Below are 26,831 nucleotides of genomic sequence, written 5' to 3' on the forward strand. Positions count from 1 at the left end.
GGAATTGTCTAATTTAGGAAGAAAAGTCCTCCAGTGACAGCTAATGTTCACAGTTTATGTGTACTCCTTCAGATACCATGTATGCTCACGTCAGCTGTATTATAATTATCATCATTTCTATTTTTAAAAACATATTAACAACATCAGAATCCTACTAGGCAACCTGTCTTGCAGTGTGATACTTAAATTTAATAATATCTTGGACATTATTCCAAGTCACTAGATAAAAGACTAGCTCATGGTTTTAGTGACAGTACAGAATTCTATAGTATATGTATACCCTAGAATTCCAATCCTTACTAAAGGCTGTTTGAGTCATTCCAGGGTCTCCGTTATAAGCAACATTTAAAAGGTAATTCTTTTTTTTTTTAATATTTTATTTATTTATTTGACAGAGACAGCCAGCGAGAGAGGGAACACAAGCAGGGAGAGTGGGAGAGGAAGAGGCAGGCTCCCAGCGGAGGAGCCTGATGTGGGGCTGGATCCCATAACGCTGGGATCACGCCTTGAGCCAAAGGCAGACGCTTAACGACTGCACCACCCAGGCGCCCCCTAAAAGGCAATTCTTATATACAACTTTATATAACTGTGCAAGGATACCCGTAACAGAAGTTTCTATTGGTGAGATTTCTGTATTAGAGTATATAAATTCAATCAGTGCAGTCAAGACTCCTCAAATTTACTAGAATGTAAGCTGCATGGGAGCAGGAATTATTATGTTTCCTTCACTGCTTAGATTAGTGCCTGGTACATAGCAGACATACATATTTGCTTAATTAAGTAACGTATGTTTTCTTTTTCTCTTCAGAGAGCTTCCTGTCCATATAGTTTACCTATTTTTCTATTAAATTCTTGGGTTTTTTTCCCCTAAGAATTCTTGGTAAAATAAGAAAATTAACCATTTGCCACATGTTGCAAATACTTTTACCCAGCTTGTCTTTGTATTTCTGTGTATTTTGCCATTTAGAAAGTCTACATTTTCATGAAATCAAATGTATTTTTCATGCTTCTTTTATGCTTAGTTTTTTTCCCAGCAAAATAAAAACAAGATTCACAAAGGTTTTCTTCTTATTCTTTCAATGTGGCCTTAAGGGTTTTGTTTTGTTTTCACCTGATATTTCTATATTGGTCTCTATTGATTGGGGGAAAAATGCATTACATAGAATGAAGAGTACACAGGTAAGGAATCACCAAGGTAGAGAGCTCAGATATGTGCCTAAACACTGATACATTTTCATTCTGGATTTTTAATCTCTTTTCCTAAACACGTAAAAAAAAAAACTTTGTTAGCACCTTCTTTTAATTACAAAATTTATTCACGTACATTGTAAAAAGTTCAACTTGTCAGAAATATTTAGAATAAAAAGCAAAAATCTTCCTTCACTTTCTCTGCCTCTATAATTCCACTCTCTAGAAGAAATCTCTGTCAACATTCCCTATGGATTCACAAATATATACACACATATTAGTGATCCTTTATTTTTTTCTGCTTGATATTAATGAATCATAATACCTATGATATATTATATGTGCATTCAGTATATATTTTCTGAATGTAGAACTTCTAAAGCCAATGTACTACAGCTGTTATCACATTCATGAATTGAATGTATATACACATTTATAATAGCTTTGCAAAGTCTGCATTCATTATTAGGATATACCACAATCTAATTAGTCACTCTATTCCTGGACACTATTCTCCTGTTTTTAAACATTATAAGCAATGCTGCTATGCCCATCCCATTCATATTTTTGTATTTATATGTGATTATTTCTACAGATGAACTCCTAAAAAATGGCATTGCTGGTTTGAAGGTGACACGCATTCATAGCAGATTGGGGTTTGGGAGACGTAGAGAAGCCCCTGTACCATTCCCGGCTCACTGTCATGACTCTGCCTTGCATGCGGCTTCTGAAGTGCTATTGAAAATAGTTTCTTTGGTTCATTTGTTTAGAGTGTGAATTTCTGAACATGAAAATATAAAGTAGAAAATTATTTGAGTGTAGGCTCATGTATGCTTTGTCTAGGATTTTCACTTTTTGGGATCTGTCCTATAAAAACATTCTCAGGAAGTGAAACAGCCTTAAACTCAGCTCTGTAAACCAGCTGAGAGACAAAGGGGTTAGTTAAAAATGAGTGGGCTGAGTGCCCCAAGGGAAGGTATCTGTAATATGCTGACAGAATTATCAGTCGAGGGACTGGAGTAGAAATTAGGAGAGCATCTCCACAGACAGATGGGGGATGGTGGGACATCTCCCTCCTCTCCCGGGAGTGGACCCATCAGCAAGGACAGTGATTCAGGCTTCTAACACTTCTCATAATCGAGTAAGTTCCCCAGCAAGCTGCTCCAAGATGCAGAGGTTTGCAGACTGCACCCATCCAACTGCAGGAGGAGCCCTACCCTCCCATGGTTTGTTCAGGGAGCTGCTCAGTAACCAGAAGGGCTGCCCTCTTTTGGACCAGGGCAACCAGGGGTCACCTAAGAGATCCTCTGTCTTTTCCGCCCTTTCCTCTTTCCCACCCACTCTTCTTTCCTCCTTTGCTTGGCTTGAGGCCAAACTGTCTTCTAAGGAGGAAAGTTAAGGAAGTTTAATTAGTGTTTTGAAATTCAAACTCATAATGACCTTGCACATTTGATAGCAATCACCAAATTGGCCCCTAAAGAGGAAGCTCTACTTCCCGCTCCCTTGAATAGTTTCCTTCACACCTTGATGAAACTCATTAAGCTCATTAACCTTAGTTTTTGCCAATCTGATTTCTCATTTTAATCTACATTTTCTTAAACAAAGACATGAAAATCACTGTACCTATTTGTGGATTATTTGTACTTCTTCCATAAATTGGTTGCTTAGGACCCATGTCCTATTTTTAAATGGGGTATCTTCTTCTTACAGATCCATAGGAATTCTTGACATGTTCCGAATATTAACCCTTTTAATAACACACTGCAGTTGTCTTAATTATGGCTTCCACCATACAGATACTTTACATGTTCCTGTGCTTAGAACACGCTGAACCCCAGGGCCACTCTCCCTCCTCCCCTCATCCTCCAACTTGTGGAAGGAGAGCAAATGCAGTTCCTGAGACTGGGCTACCAAGAGCTCTGAAACCTTGACAGGACTAGCAGAATAAGGAGACACTATTGTTGAAGAAAGTTCCAAGAAGCTTCCAGATAGACTCGCATTCGCATTCCTTTTTCTAGTGCGGGCAGTATTGCGGGGAAATCAACACAATGGTTATTTCCATATGCAAACACGGGGCTGAGGCCCTGCTCTGCAATGGAGAAGTTAGGGCTTTGCTTAACAGAACTAAGCTGCCTTTTGTGAAAGAAAGAGTTCTCTCACACTGTAGGCAGAGGCAGAGCTCCAAGTGAGGAGAGACACTGCCTCCTCCCTATGGGTTACTCTTCTTGAGATGTACATGTTCTTTAAATAATTGCTAACAGTAGCTAAAAGCCCAAGACAGCCAGATGGCCAGGCTGGCAGGATCTTCACGGAGAGATGGAGGCACAACGGGATGCAAAAGTGATGAGCTTGGTCAAACTCAATCTTGAGCCAGATACTGTTTAAAACTGGAAAACCCAAGCCTTGAGAAATGTTCGAAAAAAGAAAATTTCTTTTTATTATTAACTTATAAGAGGATATTGTAAGAAAGTGGTCTCTTGTCACTTCACGGGTCTCGCTCCAGTCCTGGGGTTCACTGGAGGTGACTGTCCTGCTGAGAGCACACAGCTTTGAGTAGGTCTCCTCTATGTGAAGCAGACAGTCCTACATCGGTCATGCCCAAAAAGCCAGGACACGTCACCTGTAAAAGTGATATAATACAACCTATCTTCTGGGGTTTGTTCTTTTGGCAGGACCTACATTGGGATTGAGGAAGAAGTACTATTTTCTGTAATCTTACTCTACGCTGTGCTTAATGGCATCCCAGGGTGGTGTGGAGAACCTGGCTTTTACTTGTCCCTAGGGACACAGAGGCCATATCCTATGAAACAATGTGATTTTAACAAAGAGATTACATCATCCATAAGCAGAAAAGAATCCTAGCAAATGGCCAACCTTGTATGTACAATGCCTAAATATTATGATTTTGGGGGCCATTAAAAGAATTTGCATCTTCCAAGAGTCCTCTCCTACTTCCTGGTCCTTCCCCTCCTACCTCATTAGAATAAACCTTTTATGCAAAGGCTAAATTACATATATTTACAGAAGGAAAACATTTTCCCCAAAACAAGTGCCAAAAACACTATCCCAGAGAGAGCTAAAACCCTATAATCCCATTACCCTGCTTAATTCTTTATCACCTTCCACAGGGACTCAAAATGTTTGCACAGTTGCAATCATGTGCCCATACAATATGTTCTGCATTTGAAAAAAAATAATGTTACACAGCTCAGAAGTCCCTGCTCCAATAACTACAGAGACATGAGCTATCCTGGAAAGAATACTGATCTTGGTCTCAGGCACTTTCATTTGAATCACAGCTCCAATGTAGGCAGTGTGACCTTGGACACATTTCTTAACCTCCTGACTCTTATTTCTTCATTTCTAGCATGAGATTATTCTCGCTCGCAGGATGGATGGGAGGAACAGATAGGATGCAGAGGCAGTAACTGACTCATAGTGGGCAATGACTGGTAGGTAGGACTTATTTCCTGAACTGATGGTTTTTGTGCCAAGCACTGTGCCAAGAATTCTCTAGATCATCATCTATTCAAATCTTAACAACCCCTGAAGATAGGTTGTATTATATCCCTTTTGACATGAAGGAAGTCCACTGAGGTTAAGGCACTTGCTCAAGGTCATGAGGCATGCCAGTGGCAGAGGTAGAATTTTAACTAGGTTAGGGTGAACAGTGCCTTCTGGGCCACTCCTATAAAGCAGCACAAACGGCACCTAAGAATAGCTGATGACCTCTCCCCTTAGCACATGACTTTGCAGATCCAAAGATCCAAAGAAGGACTGAGTGGATGAGATGTAATAGTGGTTTAATTCTGAAGATCATGAACAAGAGAAGGATAATGAGAAACTAAAAGAGCAAAGCAACCTCAAGGATAATTGACCCAGATGGGCAAATTCCCTAGACATCATTCACTACTCTGAGGTCTCAGGAGCCACCTTTAAAGTTTCAAAATTTGTGTGGGCGACAAAGGCAATTTGTAGAAAAGGAAAAAGATAGGCATTTTCTGAACGCTCTCAGTTTTTTGGTTAGTAAAACCGGGAAAATAACAAGTGCTGTCTCCTAGGGCTGTTGTTAGAATTAACACAAATACCAGAAAGTCCATCACAGATGAAGGACTTTGTTTCAGGGCCGTGACACATTGCCGCTTTGAATTATACCCAAGTCTGTGGCTCTTCCCTCTGGGGTCATTTGATGGCATGTGATTACGATGCTCACGTGCAAACGCTGGAGCTATTAGTTGAATGTTGTTAGACAATGAATTATTTCACAAACACTGAAATATAAAAAGTATTCAGAGCCACCCAAGTATGAGGACTTTATTAATTTATGCTTTTCTCAAGAGAGCTACTTTAACAAGAAAGAAAATGCACGTCCCATCTTCGTTCTTCTTCTCCAAAAGACAAAAAGCACTAACACATTTGTCCTTGGAAGGCGGAGCCCAGGAATTCCGGAGCTCAGAACACCCCCCCCCCCTTTCTGCGAGGGACCAAGCCGCCTGCCTCACTCGGTGTCACAGAAGTCCCCGGTGCGCCAAGCAAATGTGTTTACTTCTGCTGCCCGCCAGTCCGGCGGGGAGGGGGAGTACCCTGGCCACCCCACACTTTCGCCCCTGCAGCTTTCCAAACAAACCAAGGCGGCATGGGAGTGTCTTCTTGGCTGTGGAACTCGATCCTCCTACCTTGTCCTGAAGCCACCCGCTGCTTTTCCCCGGCCCTCCCTTCGTGGTGATTTTCCTGTCCGGGACGCCCGGGAAGGGCGAGCGGCTGGTGTCCGCCCAGCCCGAAAGGTACGGGCCCGGCTGCGCTCCGGCCTCCCTGCTCCGGGGACGCGGAGCCCCCACAGTCTCCCTCTGCATTGCACCTTCCTCCGTGAACTTGGGGGCGGCGGTGGTCACCGCGCGTCTGGCGCCAGCAGCCGAGCAGGAGGAGCTTCCCCGCTGCTCCGGAGGCGCTCGGCGCAGTCGCCTGGGATCCGGACCAGGGCGCGGAGGGCAGCGCACCGGGTGCCGGGCGCGTCGGGTGCCGGGCGCGTCGGACTCCGGGCGGCGCTGCGAGCGCCGCGCCTTCCGCGGCTCCTCCGCCTGGTCGGTGGAGAAGGAATCGTGCCCGCGCCGCCCCTCACCCGGGCCACCTTCCTCCGGTTTCCGCCGGCCTCGGGCTTCGGTGGCCCGATGCGGCAGGCGCCGCGGGAGCAGCAGCAGCCGGCTGGAGCGAGCGGCGGCGGGCGGAGAGCCGCGGGCCTCCAGCCGCCGAGCCCCGTACGCGTCTGCGGTCTTCGCTCCTGGGCCTTGGCCGGTAACTCTCTCCCGCCGGCCTCCCCGCGGGTTTGCCTTGACCGGGTGAGGGTGACTGGGGATCGGGGAGACCGAGTTCCCGACTCTGGCTGGCGCGGCCTGGGGTCTGTGCAGCCTGAGGCTGAGCGTCGCGGGTGGGAGGCACGCTGAACCGGCAGCCCCTCCGCACACCCTCCCAGTCCCTCCGCACACCCTCCCAGTCCCGGCTGCGTCGCTTGCGCTCGCCCCCCGCGTTTAGGGGCTGGGGGGGCGGGCACCGCGGTGGAGAGGAGCTGCGGGGCGCTCGGACCCCCAAGGCGGGAGGAGGGGCGCTGCGAGTCGAGAGGACCTGCTTTGGGACCCGCTCTTCTCTAATGAAGAGGAAGCTTGGGCACTCGCGTGCCGACAAGGGTGGGGGCTCCTTGTTCACCGTTGTTTTGTAAAAGGGTCTATATGCGAACGGGAGCTAGAGGTCTGGAAGGTTCTCGTCTTTAAAAATTTCCACGAAACCTTCCTTCCCGCCACAGTAGAACTAGACCTAACAAAACAAGCACCGAGGCAGTTTTGGGGAAAGAGCGGTGGTGAGAAACTCGCAGGGTTTGGGCTGCGGTTAGTTTTCAAGATAAAAAAATTAGCAACTTGTCATTTTGATGCCCTTGTTCTAGGGTTCTCTGGAGATCTCAGCCTCTTTCTACTGTGCTGTTATTTTGGCTTAAAAGAAAATCTGTAGGTGATTTCTAGAAACTAAAAACAAACCCCAAACACCTTATGGGATCTTCAGTAGAAGAGGTAGGGAGAGAGGGGTGGGGGGTGCTTGCTATTAAAAGGTAATATTTAAAAACTGTATGTGGGAGAGTGGATGAGAATAACATCCGTGGATGCCATCAGAAACCACATAAACCGCAGATTCTAAGCTCAAAAAAGTCACATGCATCTGAGTACTATGATTATGTGGATAGTTAAGGGAACTGCAGGAGGGCCAGAAACTCCTTGCCCTCCTTGGCTCTTCTCCCCATTTTCACACTGATGTTTAGGGTTCTGATGGCTGCCTGTACTGTGCTAGCGTGGGTGTTTGACTTTCCGGCCTTCGAACTTCTTCTCCTAACTGCAGATGGTGGCACAATCTTTTTATTTACACGGGGATGTTAAGTATTTGGGAAGATCTGGTCAGGCTGCCGGGTTATTTTCCTTTTTTTTTTTTTTTTTTTTTTTTTTTTTAATTTTTATTATGTTATGTTAGTCACATACAGTACATCATTAGTTTTTGATACCAGGTTATTTTCCTTTTGAAAGCAAGCTGATTTGACATTTGTAAATTGGTTTGTGTAGCTTCCTTTTCTTCTTAGCAAGGATTGCTTTTCACACCCAGATACACAAAAAAGACACTCAGATTGTTTTGTAGTCTTTAGCGGCTGATAAGGCCAGTTGCCTCGGAGACACTTTATTTTATTATTTTTTTAAAGTTTTACTCATTTCAGAGAGAGAAAGTGGGGGGAGGAGGGGACAGGCAAAGGGAGAAAATCTTCAGGCAGACGCCCTGCTGAACACAGAGCCCAACACCAGGCTCCATCTCTGGACCCTGAGATCATGACCTGAGCTGAGATCAAGAGTGGGACGCCTAACCAACTGAGCCACCCAGGTGCCCCTACTCAGGGACACTTTAGATAATAGCAACTTCGGTTTATAGCAAGAGAACTTTTTCAGAGACTGATTGTATTACCCTGATTGGGCTTGGCGAGCCTTCCTTAATTGTTTACGTGGAGGAGGAGATTGTCATTCCTTGCTCAGTGGGGCTTCTTCCCAGGAGCGATATTTTTACCACAGTCCCTGAATGTCACAATCCCAGATTGTATGTCTCCTTATACAGATGCAATAAAATGAGACCACGTTTCAGTAGATTTGTTGGAAATATTCAATTTGTTCTTATGCCCAAATCCGTAGAAGTCTTTGAGGCTCAGAAAGGAATAGACAGTAATTGGCAGAAGAATACCATTAAAAGCATACTGTTGGAAAAAAAACAAAAAACAAACCAAAACATAAGTCTGTCTTTTGTGAAAATATAATTCTCAAGAAAATTATAATTGTCAAGTTATCTCATTGAGAACGTAGTGGCAGCTGTTTTCTTCTGTTGGAGGTACTTCTGTGTTCCACATCACGTGGCATATTGTAGGAGAGAGGTGGAATGTGCCGCGTTTCCCATAGGTCTCTGATAAACAGCCTCTGCTAGCCATGCAGATTACCCCTTGGCTTCTGTGGAAATTATGATTCCATCCAGGATTGGGGACCAGATAGTTATTGAGTCTGCAGTCCAGTGATGCTTATCAAGGAGGTAAGGAAAACACGAAACTCCTGTGGCACCCATTGTGATCCCCAGCATGTTCACATGTGTTATTTTATTAAATCTTCCCCCTAGCTATATGAGACAGGAGTCATTAGCCCCATTTTATAGTTAAAAAAACTAAGATTGCCCCGGTGTGAGTGACTTAGAATGGATCACATGAATGTCTGCTCACCCTCTGCCTTACCCCATCCCAGGAACCTGCATAGCAATCATTCCTCACAGATTGTTCCATTATCTGTGCACATCGTTCACCTTTGCCTTGCACACACTCAAGGTCTATATCCTCTGATCTGAATATACTTTGTGAATTACCCCTCAGTTTGGGCTTCTTGAACAGGTGGTCTGCCTACTTTGTCTTTCTTTCCTTCTGACAGCTTCCGACTTTCGTCAGGTATATTCTGTCTTCTCTGTATCTTTGGTGTGCTGTGTCTGGCCAAATTCAGGAGGATATGTTATCTCCAACGGATTGTGTTCTAAAAATTCTTTTCATTCTGAATATATTTTCACTGAAGTTCCTCCTCAGCCTTCTTGCCTGGAAGAAGTCTTCCCAGGGGTACATCCTTACTCTCACAGTTTAAATGAACCTCTCCTATTTATTCTGACTACGGTGGATAACAGCACACACCAGAATTTCCAGGTGAACGCTTTATGGATCGAAAATAAAAATCTACTTGTTATTACACTGTATGTTAATTATACTTCAATAAAAAATGTCTTTGATTTGGAGCAAGCTTGATGTATAGCATACAGTAGATGCATTGGACATTACAGAGTGTCAGTAAGAAACTGTATTCCTGGTTCTACAGTAGGATGTCAGAAGCACTGTTCCCTCACCTGCTGAGGTAGCAGGCGTTCTTTCCCCTGGTGGTGATTCCCAGCACTGAATAAGCAGTAGGGTCTTAGACCGGGTCAGGAACTTGGCTGCCATACAGTCAGACTAAGAAGGGGTAAGGTTCTGGGGATAAGTTTGAGGGCAAAAGAAAGTAAGGACCAGTAGGACCTGAGTCTGTGTTCCATGCCCGTATTTCCTCTTCTTGGAGACTTTTTGTTAACCGGGGGTGGGAGGTGTGTGGAGGTGGGGGAGTGGGGGTTGGCTAGCTTACCATTTACTGTCAGCCTTCTGCACCGACCAGGGAGGGGCTTTCCTCTTCTTGGACCACTGGGAAAGAGAGGAGGGAAAGCACCCAGCCCTTGGGAATTTTTTTTTTTTAATCACAAACACTGAAAAGCTGGGTGAAAAGATGTTCTTCCCCATTCTTTTTGCCCTCGTACTTAAGACACAGTGTGCTTAGTGGCGTGTAATGCTGGTCTTTGAAGGATTCTTTAAACCTTGACCTACTTTTATCTGGTTGGGAATGGAAAGATCTGAAGATGAGGAGCCTGAAGCCTCCAGATGAAGAAGATATGGCAAGGAAGCTGGAGATGCTTGCGAAGGACGCGAGCTGCCGCAGGTTGTGGAAGGGGGTCTGGAGCTGGTGTGGCTGTGGGTCACAGTCACTGTGGTGGAAGGTAGGGGTGGCAAGGGAGCAGAGAGCAGTTTTTCGGTAAATCTTGAGTGACTTTCTGCATAGTCATCCTTAAGGTGGGAAGTGAGTTTCAGCTAATATTTACTGAGTATCCTCTACGTAACCGGAGATATTCTAGGTACTGGAGGTGGGGGAAGGGCATGCAGTGTTGAACAAAACAGACAGAGCTCCTGCTCTTGTAGACCTTATGCTTTGTGGGGAATGGAGTCAATGAACAAGGTACGAATAAATGAGAAATATCTTTCAGATACAAGGCAGCGCTGCTCCGGGTGTGCTGGAGAGGGGGCTTCTTCAGAGCAATAGGAGAGCTTCTCGGAGGAAGTGGTATTTGAACTGAAATGTGAATGAGAAGCGGCTGTCCAGTGAAAAGCAGAAGGCAAAGCTTTCTAGGAAGAGGGAACAGCAACTGCAAAGGCCCTGAGGCATGAATGAATTGGGGGTCTTTGGAGAACTTGTAGGTGGAGAGGAGTGCAAAAGGGAAGGAGATGCAGTCAGTGAGGGAGATGGGAGACCATTGATGCGAAGCCTTCAAGTCTTGGAAAGGAGCTGGAATTGTTTTCATTAGAATGGGATGCCACCAGAGATTTTTAACTAGAGATTAAATCAGTCTTCACCCACTGGGCATGGGCTTTCCTGTTTGTGTCTCTCACTTCCTCTCCCTGTCTCCCCTCCCACTTCTCTCTCTCCCTCTGTCACACACACACACACACACACACACACACACACACACACGTAATCACACATTCACCCTCAGTCAGCTTTACTTCTGCCTGTTAATTGGCCATCAGTGATTTCTTCTGCCTCACCCCAGGCCAGGGCGCAGGCATCCATGCAGAGAAGCAGGGCTCAAAGGACCCCAGACCCTGGACCTCTTACCCTCTGAAATAAATCCATGTACTCACTTAGTTTCATCTTCATGCATAAGACTGCATCACTAGCTCTGATTTCTCAGTCTCTCTCCAGACTGGACCTCCAGGTATTTCTAAGAAGTCTTTGGGTTGGCTGGTGAGATCTGAAACTAGATACTAAAAATTATGTTAGTTAGGCAAATCAATTGCAACTGATATCTTTTGTAAGACAATGATTGTCACAAGAGGCAAAATTTAAGTAATCCAAAGGCCTTGCCTTTCCTGAATACCTGCTCCTTCTCTCCCAGGCTGATGCCTACACAGTCTGTTATGGGAGGTTTATTTGCTTTTAAGAGTACAGTTTCAGTGAAAATGTGCAAGATTTTTGTAATATTTGTCATGGGAATAGCCCATGCTTGAGAAATTTCATTTCTATTGGTCTTTTTTTTTTTTTTAAAGATTTTATTTATTTATTTGACATAGATAGAGACAGCCAGCGAGAGAGGGAACACAAGCAGGGGGAGTGGGAGAGGAAGAAGCAGGCTCATATCAGAGGAGCCTGATGTGGGGCTCGATCCCACAACGCCGGGATCACGCCCTGAGCCGAAGGCAGACGCTTAACCGCTGTGCCACCCAGGCGCCCCTCTATTGGTCTTTGTAAATGATTTTAGAGTAATACTTAAATCATGAAGGCTTATGTCCAGGCTGGTGTCTCCTACTAGCACTGGTTTATCAGAAATGAACAAGTCCCCAGCCTCTTAGCCATTATCCTTTGACTCCCGCATAGCTCCTCATCACCGGTATATTAGCCTCTGGGGGAGCTTGGTACATTCCTTAGAAAATTGTTACTGAAATTCTTTAGCCACATGCCCTGTTTATTAACTTAAATACTTAATGACACTAACATACATAACTTGAACAACTCACTTGAAACTTTTTGTATGTTTTTTTTTGTTTTTGTTTTTTTTTTCCTGGTTGATGGGCTAAAATCTGGAATACCTTTCTATCTAATAAGGCAATGATTACATCTTGTCCTCTTCGCCCCTGGTCTTCTGTACTTGGTGCAGTGTTACAGATAGAACAAACATTTGCCAAATGACTCAATCAGTGTCCTTGGATTAACTCACAATGTTAATATATTAGTTCAGTTGTAACTATTAAAATTATCAACTTGATATCTCAAAAACTACCCATTGGAGAAAGCAGGTGAAAGATGAATTCATCCCTGTGGATTTATATGTTAATTAGAACTCTTTTGGCTTTGAAAAATTTTTTCTTTTTGAAAATATAGTGTACTTGTGTTGATGAGAAAGAGACCAGTATGTAAATGTCATCAGATGGATAGTCTTAAATTTGTTTCCATGTACAGTAAACTTTCTTTTTTTCTTTCTTCTTTCCTCCCTTCCTGCTCCCTCTTTCTTTCTCTTCCTTCCTTTTTCTTTCCCTTTCCTTTTCTCTTCTTTTTTCTTTTCTTTTCTTTCTGTTTTTAAGTAAGCTCTAAGCCACACATGGGCTTGAACTCACAACCCCAAGAGCAAGAGTCGCGTGTTAAATCAACTGAGCCAGCCAGGCTCCCCAGTAAACTTTCAGTACAGTTTCATAATTCATAATTTATGATGATTTGAGTTGGGTCAGGTCTGTGGTCATATTACTGAGGAAATAAATGTGTGTGCCAAAGATGTGAATAATAAAGTCATTTCCCTCTTTAATAGTACATCTTTAAGTCCACAGTTTCAGGCACTTTGATAGGCAGCGACATGCTCAAGTGCCAACACTTATTGTAAACTTTCTTAGATTCTTATCTAATAAGAATAAGAATCATTTAACCTAGTTAAATGAGATACATATAAATGCCGTAGGGGGTGAAAAGTTCCCTTCATCAAGACTGCCAGAGCTGGGAGGAATGGGAAGAAGAGCTGGGGAGCAAGAGCTGAGGGGCTGTGGTTCGTCACAGGGGCCAGTTAGGGGCTCCTGCTGAGACTCATAGTGACAAAGTTTCTCACAGAGAATGATGTCTTCCAGAGCACCGTTTCGGTTAATAGAGGTATTCGGTATTCATATTTTTAAAATCCTAAATATTTAGAGGTTTTGCCTTTTATATTTTCTGTCCCACAAACACATAATGCTGTATAAACACAGCCTTCTTGTTTTCGAGCTGTTTCTATGGAGTCTGCTCCCCCCACCCCATCAGATTTTAGTCCTCAGAGAGGTTATCAGTCCTTTGTTCCTGACGGTGGAATTTTCTTCTTAGAAAATATTTATTGCAAATATTTAGACAAGCACTGCAGAAGGTGCCACTTTTATTAAACATGTTTTTAAGATAAACTAATACATAAGAAAATATATGAAACAAAATTAAATGCTTTTATTAAAATCTTGTGCAATCCTTTAGTATATAAGAGTTGTTTATGAAAGGGTAGAGGAGGCAAATATGAGGAAATGTGTACATTCTCTATGTTTAGCATGGAGCCAAAGCATAAAAAGGTAGAGATTTTAAAAAAAATTCCCAGACATTTTAATGGATAATTTATAGCTGTATTAACAAGTTGAAAATGGGTTATCCAGTTGCATTTAGATAAGAGCAATGAGATGATAATCCAGGCCTTCAACTAGGATGTGAAAGGATACTCAATAGCTTTTTAGAAACAACAATTAATTTATAATTTTATTTAACTGATAGACTTGAAAGTTAAAAGAACTTTCTGTTGTAAATGTAAATGATGTTTGTGAGATAAAGGACACTTCTTTCTAATTACTTTTGATATTTGGAGCCAATATTTTAGGTAAATGTCAAATTTAGGTATATGCCAATATTTTAGGTAAAAGTGGTTTAGCTAATTACTCTTGTTTGATTCCAGCTTTGCTACAAATAAATTAGAAATAATTGGATATTTTGGTAAGCAGGATATTAAGAGAGAGGCATGCTTTCTGATCATGAAGTACCTATATATGTTTCCAGACAGTGAGTTGTTTGGAGGACAAATCTGGTCCACCTATTGCCAAAAAAAAAAAAAAAAAAAAAAAAAATGTTTTTACAGCTTTGGTGGGTAGGGGTTTTCTGCTCTAACCATAAAATGATACAATAATATTCTTAATCTTCTACCTAAGCTCTCTACCTGTGACCACCAATATTCCTGTCCATGTACCTTTTATGATAACATCCTTGAAGCATGGTTTTCATTATGGAAATTTTTTTCTACTCAGAAATCCAGAGAATTTCTCTAGCTGGTCTTTGAAGTTTTCTGTTATCTCACGATGCTACCTTTCATTTTATTCTCCCATTGGAACCTGTAGTCACTGCAGGCCTTCCAGTGGTTTCGCTTGAGATGGTCTGTTGATACTTAATGCCTTTCCCCTTCCACTCCACACTTCCCCCACAGGCCAGATGATAACCTGTGTTCATTTCCTAGCTTCATAGCTTATAACTGTGTGACTCTGCACAAGTTGCCTAATGACTCTGAACATCACTTTCCTTGTTTATAAACTCGACATAATGGCCATATCACATTATTGCAATAAAAGAAAACACACATAAATAGGTCAGCATAGTTTCTGCCAAATACCATTTAATCTGTATTACTTGCCATTATTATTGTTATAACTCTATAATGATAGCTATTATTACAATTCTATTCTTCCTCAAATTGTTAAAAATTAACTTTCTCCAGAAAGACTTTCTGCTTGGCCTCATCGAGCTCTAATTTTCCCTTAAGTCTGTTTCATCTTAGCACCTGGCTTCACTTTGGACTTTATTGATGTACTCATGTTGTTGTATTTCTTTATTCTTTGGTGAACAGGAACCAATGTTTGGGCACCTATGTGTGCCAGGTGCTGTGCTGTTTATTATCTAGGGATCTAAAGTCACATGGAGGAATGCAGTGTGTGTGTGTGCACACGCGTGTAACCCCACATGCACNGTGTGCCAGGTGCTGTGCTGTTTATTATCTAGGGATCTAAAGTCACATGGAGGAATGCAGTGTGTGTGTGTGTGTGCACACGCGTGTAACCCCACATGCACGCACATGCAGGCATACGGGCTTTGGGTGGAATTGGGAATGAAAATCTGTTGGTTGAGTAGCACTAGGAGTTTTTCACAATAAAGAATAAACAATAAATTTAAGAAGTAAAAACTGCTCTATTCAGATGCCCACTAAAAATCTCAACATCTTTTAGCCTGAATTTTTTTAGGTGGTTTAAAAAGTATGATAGTTATCCTTATTCTTGAAACAGCATTACATATGCTTTCTTTCTTAGACTCTCCTCTGTCCTCATCTGAATGCAGAGTGAAGGTAGAAAGTGAAGTCCTCCCTGAAGAGCAGAATACAAAAGATGATTCTGCGCTATGGTGGGGACAGGGACTGTTGGGAAGGTGAGGAGAACATTCCAGAAAGTGCAAACAGTGTGGTCAAAGGTGCTGAAGCATGAAACAGTATTGAGAATGACTAAGAACTGTGCAAAGGTTAGTGCTTTTAGACCATGATGTTCAAAGTGAAGCATTTTAGGAGATACCCCAGGAGAGAACATAGGCGTCAGCTCAGTCAGACTCAGACCTATGGCCTATGATGTTTGCCATCTCCTAAGAGGTCATGCACTTGGGGAATGTAGGTCTATATGAACAATTTACAATAGGCAAATGGTTCACATTGTTTCTAATACTGGATTTGGATTTTACGTGTGGCATGGAATACATCTCTTCCATTTGCTGCTTTCATGAGAAAATTATGAAAACATTAGTAATGGTGATGGGTAATTGATGTTAGAGCTCTCATTTTTAATAATCCAAGTATTTCAAACATAGAAATATTAAACGTCATTTGAGACTTCTGAAGCATGGGATTCTATTTGCAAATTGAGAATAGGGATGGGCTTCAGTGGGACAGAGACACCCAGGGAGAAGAGTTAAGAGGATCGCTACAACTTCCGAGCCTTGAAACTTCCGGTTCCTCCTTAATACATTTTACACACTAGAAAGCCTAGTGCTTCTGTTCATAGCTTCATTTTCTATCATTGCATGCTGTGTTTTTACTCCAAAAATATGTTTTCTGCTAAGTCTGAGTGGTGTCCAGCCCTTTAACTCTGTCTTTTGGTGTTGATTTCTCTTGATTGGAGATTAAGCAATTGGACCCAGAACACCCTAACCACAAGAGTTTAAAATTCCCAGAGAAGAATGAGATGTGAAAGAAAAAACACTGGAACTTACTTGAACTGTAATTAGCCTGAAAATGGAATGTGTGGGAGAGGTCTGCAAGGAGGGTAGGAAAACAGAGGGCAAAGCAAAAAGTGCCCTAGCATGTTTCCAGCACTGTTGAGGGGGGAATGTAGCCTTATGACTTATAATGGGTCTCTGCTAATCAAACAAAATTTTTAATTACCACTCATATATAGGAGTTTCCAATCTGCCAGTTCAAATATGTGATTCCTTGGCTTCGCATTCTTCTCATCTTAAGTAAATTATTTGAGCATTTCTGGTTACACACCTGCTCCTAGGAGTTGAACATCTCAGGTAAACTGGCCGCTCAAGTGGCTAACGCTTGGGTTGTGGCTTCTCCCAGACAGTGCCCCTCTCTGAGGCTCTGCTTAGGTTGCTAAGACCTCTATTTTCTTGGACAGCTCCAATTTCTCTAATTTTTTTAAAGTAATGTTTTCATGGAAATATATCGGACATACAGCGGAGTACAAAACTGTGTAAGTGTAGTTTCCTGCATTTCTTCCCAGCGAGCCCCCCCGCCCATGTCACGTGCCTCTGGAAGAAGAGCTAGGGCACTGCCTGCCCTCCAGGAGCGCACCGCTCCCACCGTGTCACCGCTCCCCTCCTTAAAGGTAACCACTGTTCTGACTTTCACTACCGTAGGGTAATCTTTTTTGTTTGTTTGTTTCCCTTTAACTTGAATTAACACCCACGTATTCTAAAGAGCTCTAGAGCACCAGAGTCCTTCTGGCTGAGGGTGAGGACTGGGCATGTCAGGAAGAATGTTCTAGGTTGAATTGTGGCCCTCAAAAAAAGACACATTGAAGTCCTAAATCCCAGTACCTGAGGTTGGGACCTCATTTGCAAATAGGGTCATTTCAGATGCAATTAGTTGAGATGAGGTCATGCTGGAGTGGCTTGGGCTGCTAGTCCAGTATGACTGGTGTCCTTGTAAGAAGCATCCGTGTGAAGACAGAGGCACAGGGATAACACCGCATGGAGATAGTGGATTAGAATGACGCATCTATAAGCCGGGGAATGCCAAGGAGTGTTAGCAACCCCCAGGAGCTAGAAAGAAGCAAGGAAGGATTTCTCCGCTACAGGTTTCAGAGGGAGCACGGCCCTGCCGACACCTTGGAGTTCTAGCCTCCAGAACTATGAGACAATAAACTTCTGTCGTCAGAAGCTACCCTATTTGTGGTACTTTGTGCTTGCAGCCCTGGGAAACAAACATAGAGGGTCTGCGGTGGGCGAGGGCCCTGACCCCTCCTCTCTGTGTCCCCCAGAGTGCACCTGTCCCTTCGTACTGGAATTGCCGTGGCTGCACCCCACCCAAGCTGCTCCTGTGTGGACTGGCTCACAGAGCACTCTTTCTTTTTCCTGGTAGCTCCATGACCATGATGTCCCCATGGGAAGACAGAGGGTTCATTACCGTGACATGACTTTTTCTTTATTTCTTCACTAGTGTTTTCAGACAGAGCCAGTTTGGTTTCCTGACATGCCCCAGACCAAAGCCTTTCCCATCAGCCCTCTGTGCTTTCCCATCATTGTCTATTGGGTCTTTTGCTGAGGTGTCCTCACCCATCCTACCACACCTAGACAGGGGCCACATCCTCCAGCCAGTTTTCCCCAGTTCCTCTGGTCCTTGATAGGGAAACAAACAAACCAACCAACCCAAACTTTATTCTTTAAATGAAATCTCTATTTTCAAATAGTATGGCATGCTGTAAATTAAGGTTTCATTTTGCTGACCTTAGAGATATCAAAGACCAGTTCTCATTTGAGAAAATAAAAAAGCCCTCAGATCAAAAAGCAGTCCAACAATTAGGCTTTAGTAAGTAATAAGGAACTATGCAAAACATATTGGATAACAGAGTACTTTCTTTAGCAAAGGATTAGTTTTAGTCTGCCTTACAACTTACCTATTTTTTATTCCGGGCTGAGTTTCTGGTGTTAGGGAAACTACAAGGACTGTACTGTTGTGAGGTCCCCAGGGTGACTCCACAGACTTGGGCCACTTCCTGTTCTCTTCCTTTATAGCCTTGCTTGGGAACCTAGGGACTCGGTGGCTTTTGACTTACTTAACTGCTCTTAGCACAGACCCTGTCCCTTAGCCTCATATGTCCGTAGCATATACCCCTTCCTTTCTGTCCAGAAGTCATTCCTTACTGCTCCTAACTATGGGGAGGTCTTCAAGACATTTTTAAAAATCATCAGACGTGGTGGGGAGTTTCAAAAGTTCAAGTGATCCTACTTTTGGTTTCTGGTCTATTTGTGATGCCTTATACTTATGCTGAGTCTCTTTCAACTTCTGGTTCCTACTGTTTATACTATTTATTTCTATTTTGCCCTTTGAGGGGGAATGCAAAACAAAATTGTAGGTTTGGGGCTAATCATGTATTCTGCACGATACACATATTGTGCGATGAAAACTGATAAAATGTGCACTTTGAATCTGTAGCTAAGAAGTTAGAATGAGGCAGAAGGTTATGTTTGGTATGTTTGTCTGTGTTTAAATGTGTGACTGTATGGGTTTGCTTTCTTGGCTCAGATACCCTTACATTGTGAGATCTCGTGCCATGGGATATCTGAGTAATAAATATCTGTGATGGATGGACAGATAGATGAGTGGATGAGGAAGCTGCTGCCTCTTGGCCCGTTATTTTATTGAACCGCTGGTAGGATAAATTTCATTTGGGTTCAGGGCCACCTCCAGAAGCCTGGAAGGGTTTTCCTAAGCTCAGTAAGATTTCTTGGGCTGGAGTCCAGGGATCTAGAAGTGATATCTCCTTGACTTGCCTATGGAACGTGCTAAGACATTTGGCTTGTGTGAAAATGGGGCCACACGGTCTGAATCCATTTTTGCATTTTCTGGACTAGTTATCTTCTAGTGTGAAGAATGCAGCTATTAGTAAACAGTTACCCATATTTTAAAACATCGGCCTTTTGAGGCTTTCCCAGAAATCTTCTTTATAGGAAACAATGTTAAAGGTGTAGGAATCCCATAGATGGGTCTTCATGGATTTGTGGAGTTGATTTCCGTTTACACTTTATAGTAAAACTTGCTACAGTGTCCTTTAAAAAGTTCCATTAATGTAAATCGATGATTGTTTTCAGTCACACTGTTTATAGGCCTAACAACTTCAAGATCGTTTTATTGCTTTGTTTAATTGTCTTCTTTATCAAACATTGACTCTGGCACATAGCAGGCAGTTGCCAATCCCTTGATTCTAAAGAAAAATTTGGTTATCTTTGTGTGTGGTTGTGCCTTGGATTATTTTCTGGCCAAAGCACAGAACAGAGCATTCCAGAGAAATGTTTGTTTTATCTGCTTGCTCAAATGCTCTGATTTTTCTGAGTGTGGTTGCCCAGAAAGAGAAAGTGCTTGTAAGATACAGACTCTTTTCTGCACCTACTTTCTCTTCAGTCTTCAGTATGTTTTGTTTTCAACAGGATTAATATAGATTCAACTTAACTAGAAATCTACTTTCTCATTTAAAACACTGTTAACTTCCCCTTTTCAGAGAGTTGTAGTATTTTAATGATCTAGGTATTTGTATATGACTTGAATTACCAAATATTTCTTTCTTTAGAGAAAAACCCTATTTAAAAGGGAAATTTTCAATTTTATTTTATTTTTTAGAAATATTTTATTTATTTATTTGAGAAAGAGAGAGAATGAGGAGTGGGGAGGGGCAGAGGGAAGGAGGGAGATCCCAGGACCCGGAAATCATGACCTGAGCTGAGGGCAGACGCTTAACCGCCTGAGCCACCCAGGCACCCTGGAAATTTCAATTTTGAAGTATTTCTAGCAATTTCTAAGATTCACTGTCTCAGTAAAATATTTTATCTAGATTAAAAAAAAAAGAGAGAGATTTGGCTCCGAAATGGCATTTAGATAAGCAATCCTCTGAAAGCAACCTAAATGTCTGCTAGTAGGGAATGGATAACTTTGTGATATATTTGGTCGATAGAACATTCTCAGAACTTGAAAAGAATGAGCCAGATCTTTCTGCATCACATCAGTATGGATGGAACTCAAAACCGAAAGTGTCGAGTGAAAAACACAAATTTCAGAATGTTATAAATTTGTTATATAAATGTTGAACATTACTTAGAACAATATCATATGCCATATAATGTTTATGAATGTGTGTGTGCTTGCGTACGTATGTATGCCTGCAAATAAAAAGTGGACTGGCTGTCTATCAAATTCATGATACGGCTGTCCCTGGGAGAAGAGGAACAGGGATAGGAAGGGGAACATAAATGTGCATTTTAAAGAAGTCCCTGAGAAGATATGGTTATCTCAGTTAATGGGTTCACGGGCATTTGTTATATTAACATATGGACTTCCATTAACGTTTTGTAATAAAAACAATTCCTTCTAACATTTCCTAACGAAATAGGTTCCAACCAGGAACTGTGTATTTATCAAGATTCTGGAAATGAGACTGAAGCTATTCTAATACATCTCTATTTCACAGTGCCATTCTGTGGAAAATGAAAGTTGACAGAATGAATCTGGAACGTGAGGAAAGTTCCACGTTCACCTGCTCCTGGGAAGTTCTCGCAGCTTACGGGTCCAGAGTTAGGACCCAGGCAGCAGACTCCCTAGACGAGACCGTGGCTTGCCACCTTCCAGCTTTGAGATCTTGGGCAAGATGACCTCTCTAAGCCTTTCTGTGGCCTTAGCTGTAGAATTCGAGTAACATTGCCCGGGCCAGTGCTGCGGAGGACTGGGAGCTCATGCGTGCAGTAGGCATGCCGCTGAGATTAGCTGTTGCTGTTGCCAGCGTTACTCCATCAGCAGCCTCAATTCTTCTGTGTAAAGTTTTCATTCTCACCTAAGAATCTTTGCAAATGCTCTTTCCTCTGCCAGGAATGTTTTTCATTTCCACCCTCTTTCATCTGGTTAACTCTTCAGTGGAGTTCTCTGGGAATTCCCCCAGACTCTTCAGAGAAGCTCCCTGTCCTTCCGGACCTGGGTCAGTTTCTACCCATATCATAGTTGTACTTCAAATAATTACTTGTGAACTGCTTGCTAATATCTGCTTCTCTCCTGGTTGGTCATCTGGGTTTTTTTTCCTTCACTACTTTATCTTTAGTGCCTAGAACAATGTCTGGTATAGAGTAGGCATTGAGAAATTATTTATTGATTAGATCAACAGTTATTGTAGATGGTGGAAACTTTCAGAGTTAATTGTATCAGGAAATCAATTTGACTCACTTTGCCAAAAGGATTAACCTACTAGTATTAGAAAGTAAATCTAGGATTATATGATTTCATAAAAAAAATACTTATCACATGTATTTGTTAACTTGTAATAATATTATAAAATACCCCAAATTAAGATTTGCATCGTATTTGTAATTTGGCTTTAGAGAATCATCTGATGGATAGTAATATAAGTGTCATCACATATTTTCATGTGCTGTGGAAAGCAGAAAATTTTCCAGTACTTAAGATTAATCTTAAGATTTCGTGTAGGTTCATCTGATGGCTTACCCATGTTAACTCACTTTTATCTTTTAAAAATAGCAAAAGAGGAATTAACAGGTGCTACTTCCCGAGGAGCAGAATAAGCTAGGTTCATTCAGAATTCACTGACAAGTAAATAAGCAGTTTGAAAAAAAGGGCTTTTGTCAATCAGATAGAATCCTACTTATAACTTAAGCAAACTGAAACAGCAAACTCTGACTTTCAGAGTCAGAAGAAAGACAGGAAACTGGTTCCCTCTTAGTTGTTGGTTTATTTACTCTGGGAGAGAAACATAAGAACGCTTTCAAATTTAAGGAAGGTCTGTGTCCAGATATTAGCACATTTCTCCAGGAAAGACATCACATAGGATTTTGAGCTGATTAAAGTCCAGATTTATTTGATAGGGGAGCAGAGCCGAAACAGGGACTTTCCAAACATTGAAGGAATTTTTATGACTCGGATGGTAGGGAGGTGAAATTTCAGGGCTAGGTAAATAATGCAAAGCCCTCCATTGAAAAGAAGACCACAAATTGTAGCCTTGGGAGACTTACCCTCTCCCCACCTTTGGAGACATACGATTTTGTACCACAGAACACTGGGAAAAATTTATAGCTATATTTTCTTTCATTCTACTTCTCTGTTCACTGTTGTATACTGAAATCATAAGTTACTGCGTTTTTTGAATGCTGAGTGCTATTTACAATGTAGTTATTTGCTTTTAAATATTTGCCAAGCTTGGAGTATGACCATCATTTTTTTTTAATGGAAGTAAAACATCTCTTCTTTATAATTGTGCAAAATTAATTATTGTTCAAAAGTATGATGGGGGCAGGTACTGCAAGATACCAAGATACAAACTTTCTTTGAATTTTGAATGTGTGGACTCACAAAATCCTGCTAATCACCACTTACACTATTTATTAGTCATCTGCCCCCAAATCAAGGTGGGAGAGTCCTTTTGAAGTCGTACGGTTAGAAGACTGTGCACTTTGGGGAACACTGGTTTAAATCACAGTCTAAGGCTTGTAGTCGAGTCACATTCTTGACAATCTTGACTCACAGCTTTGACATTACCTGGCAGCTTGCTAGAAATGCGGATTCTCAGGCCCCACCCCAGACCTACCGAATCAGAATCTACAGTTTAACGAGATGCTCGAGTGATGCCAATGGACATTTAATTTGTTAAGCATTGCTGTCCAAATGCCTCCCAAGTGGTTTTTAGAACAGAGTATCTTTAGTAACAAGTGACTCATTAGCCAATAATGCAACCTGTATTATCTTTCCTGTATTATCTTTAGGCACCCCAAATATTAGCAAGTTCTCTCTTACTGAGCTCAAACCTAACTCCTTGAATACTGCGTTTACTGGTTTTGGCTTATACTCCCCTACTTTAACCAGCACCTCACTAAGCCTTCAAAACCAGGGTAATGCCTCTTCTTCGTGAGGGTCATTCAAACATGAGAATGGGTGATCTTGTCTGCTGCCTTGATTTAAGTTTCTCCAGGTGTAACTAAGTCCCCATCCCCCAGCGTTCCTGATGAGACTGCTTGGGGTTTCTTTACCAAGTATTCAGACTCGATCATTTTAAAGGACCCTTCCAACTTCAAAATTGTGATTTCTCCTTTACTTTTAGCTGGCTATAAGTACTAGTGGGCAGAAGATGATAGAAACCCAGGAGCTGTACTTTCTTTGCATTTAGGGAGAATGATTCTGAGGCACAAACGTATAATTATCCATACTTTCCTTAGGCTCAAAATTCTGCTTCACAGTGGAGACTTCCATTATAATAGAAGTTAGTAGAGAACACCGCTTTGCCTTTCTTCTAATTTCTAAATGCATCAAATACTTGGCATTTAAAAAGTGGAAATAAGCGTTTTTTTGTGTCTTATAAATTTTCAATTTCAAAAAACAAAATTCCCTGTAATCCACAACATAGCAGATCAGTGGATTTCATTTTTCTCTAGCGTCATTCAGTAATGTGTCACATGCACATCCATCTTATACACAGAAATAATTTTTGTGTTCTCAGCTTCTAAAATTTTTCCTTCTTGGTAGATTCTAAGTATTTTTTCATGTTATTAAATGATTTTCATAATAGCTAAGCACAATTATTTCCTTATTGTAGGACGTTAGAGTTCATAGTGACTTCTTAAAGTATTTGCCATATTTTGTTGGTTTTATATTTTGATATTTGTTTCCTAAAATTTTTTTTTAAATAATATTTTCTACTAGCACAAGGGCAGAGCGTGCAATGTTTGGTTTGTTTTTTGTGTTTCAGGGTTAGTCTTATGTAAGAAAGGCTGTAGCAAGAGCAGTTTGGGATTTTTTTTTCAAAATTTTTTTGAGAAAGTAGCCCACAGCACATTCTTAAACCAGTTGTTCTTGTAATTTCTCCATGCTTCCTTTCCCCTCACTTTCTTCTGGAGATTTTCATTCTTCTTAACCTCCTCCTCATTCTCCTGTTTCCATTCCCTTCCTCCTCAGAGGGTTTTGAGAGCAACAGCTCCCTCTCTCACCTCTGCATTTAACAATAAAGCTGTGTGTATGTGTGGAGAGAAGCTGAAAAATAAGACAGATGGTTCTTTCATTACCAGGTTGTTTTGGATTAATTGAGCTGGATATGGGTTTTTTTTGTTTTTTTTGTTTTTCCCAAGGAGACCGAGCTGGACCCTGTGGATAACCAGCCTTGAACTATAATAATGCAAAATATGCTGCCGGTTTTGTTCTTGGATTTTTGTTTTGTTTTTGGTGATTTCATCATTCTGTCAAGCCTTTTGGGAGGGGTCAGAAGTGAGTTTACTAAGATGATGTATTTATTAAACATTTTTTAATGGCTTAAGGTTTTTCTTGGGCAGTTGAGCCCATTCTTAATAAGCATGCTATCTTTGTTTTCTTTCAGCTCTTGCAAGTAAAGAAGCAGCCCAGCCCTTTGTCCTGCGTTATTTCTAGTGGAGGGGCTCCGACAGTTTAGCAGACAGGCTCCTGGGCCTCTGGGACGCTAACCACATCCCTCACCTTCGGAGCCTTTGGGAAACAGATTCCTAAAAGTGCAGGTAAGAGAAGGCAACACTACCACTGTCTCAGGCTTCTTAGATGTGAGTTTGAACACTTGGAATGTTCTTACACAACGTTTCCACCTCTAGCAAATGACTTTAAAATGACTATTAATTCATGTCTTACTAGTTCAACATGTGGCCAGAGGACCCTTGAGACTTCTAATGTAACCACTGACTCGTCAGCATATCCCAAAATTGAGCTGTGGAAGTTATAAATACTTTTATTATTATTTTAAAGTTTATTTATTTAAGTAATTGCTACACCCATTGTGGGGCTAGAACTCATGACCCCAGGATCAAGAGTTGCATGCTCTTCTGATTAAGCCAGCTGAATGCCCCTTAAATTTTTGTCTTATTTTCAGTGTGAATAGATCTTCTTTGGTACTATTCTAAGCCAATATGGAAGTGAAAGAGTAAGAACATTACATGCATCACAGCAATTGTAGAAACCACTGTAAATAAGCTGTGTAACCTTGGGCAAGATGCTTGCCCTCTCTGGGCATTGTTTTCTCAATAGAATGAACTCAGTTCCCTCTCCATCCTTAAATGCTACAATTAAATAATAATTTTATTGAAGTACCTTGTATGATTTTTAGGCATATTCTCCTTATCATTCCTGGAACCCATGTACAAATTTAAAACCCCACTTCATAAATTTATTCTGAGAAGGCTCTGGAGCTCACATGTCCATCAGGAATCAGTTCCACGTTTTACCTGTGCATCTATACAGTCTTTCTGATTTGTGAAGGCTCATCAGAAGTTATTTTTCGAACAAATTTGTTACATTACTGTTTTGTTTGAAAGTCGTTTTTGTGAAGGACACCCATTGACTGAGAACATAATGCCTTAGGGGTACTGGCAAATTTGGACATGTACAATGGTTTTGGGATTTGGTCCTTGGGACTTTTTTGAGCTCTTCATTGTTCACATGGAGATTATTCATGAGTGGTTTCAAAGCCCTTCCCCAGGGTCCTGAGCCACTGGGCTTGCAAACTTTCGAACACCACAAACTTAGGGCTGGATCTGCAGGTTTCTTACTGCTAGACATACCTTAATTTAATGGAATCTGAGCTGTCATCATCTTGGTGATTTGTAGAACTGTCTTTCCTGCCAATCTTGACATTTCCTGGCATCAGACGGAACTGTTTTGAGTCTTTATAGCATAATGGTGAAGGGCATGGATTCTGGCGTGTGCCTGTACTTGAATTCCAGCTTTGCCGCTTACTCCCTGGGGACTCTTGGGTACGTTATAATTTCTCTGTGCTTTAGTGTCATCATCCGTGTGAGAGGGATGACAACAGAAAGGGTGGTTTTGAGGATTAAAGGAATTGCATATGTAGACTCTTTGAGCAGTTCTGTTATGTAAGTGTTCAGAACATTTAAACTGTTTTTATTGCCATCTGTTGCAGTGTTTCGTTTTCTGCTCCCATTCTCTAGGGCTGACAGACACTCAGCTCCTCACCCTTACCTTGTTAGACATTGCTGATTGACCCTGCTATTTTTTTCTGAATCGAGAACACAATGTTTGAATCCTTCTCAATAGTATAATGGTGTAAGATGAAACTTTTTGTCCACTCAAATTATTTCCAGAGTTCTTGATTTTATTTCTTGCTTCAAGACATAAATTTGATATGCTGATTACAAGTCTAGGTTGTTTTTTACTAAAACTCTAGAGCAGTTTTATTATGAAAAGCGTAAAAAGATGTAGCTTCTCTAGCCAGAAATAGGGTCTAATTCTAACATGAGTTTTGCTGATGGATTGCTACTGCCTTGAATCAGCCCTTTCATTTTTTATTCAGAAGTAGATGAGTAAGTCGTCCTATCACGGATGCTTTGAAATGTTGAAATGAATGTGCAGAAAGAGCTAGCATGGTAATGGAAGCTTCATTTCTGAGGCTATTATTAGTACAACATCATTCGTTCTTTAGGGTC

The 26,831-nt window shown here is 41.7% G+C and overlaps 1 protein-coding gene across 2 annotated transcripts in view; it reads left to right on the forward strand.

Annotated features, from left to right (window-relative positions):
- Positions 1 to 5,834: 5,834 nt before the first annotated feature.
- ST3GAL6 (ST3 beta-galactoside alpha-2,3-sialyltransferase 6) overlaps positions 5,835 to 26,831 on the forward strand; it is a 59,265-nt gene continuing 38,268 nt past the window's right edge. For both annotated transcript variants that reach the window (XM_034657236.1, XM_002925506.4), the window contains exons 1-2: positions 5,835 to 5,972; positions 24,743 to 24,896. The gene's annotated coding sequence lies outside the window, so the exon portion shown is untranslated. The remainder of the gene's footprint in view (positions 5,973 to 24,742; positions 24,897 to 26,831) is intronic.

The sequence above is a fragment of the Ailuropoda melanoleuca genome, chromosome 1 (assembly GCF_002007445.2).
Source record: "Ailuropoda melanoleuca isolate Jingjing chromosome 1, ASM200744v2, whole genome shotgun sequence".
NCBI lineage: Eukaryota > Metazoa > Chordata > Mammalia > Carnivora > Ursidae > Ailuropoda > Ailuropoda melanoleuca.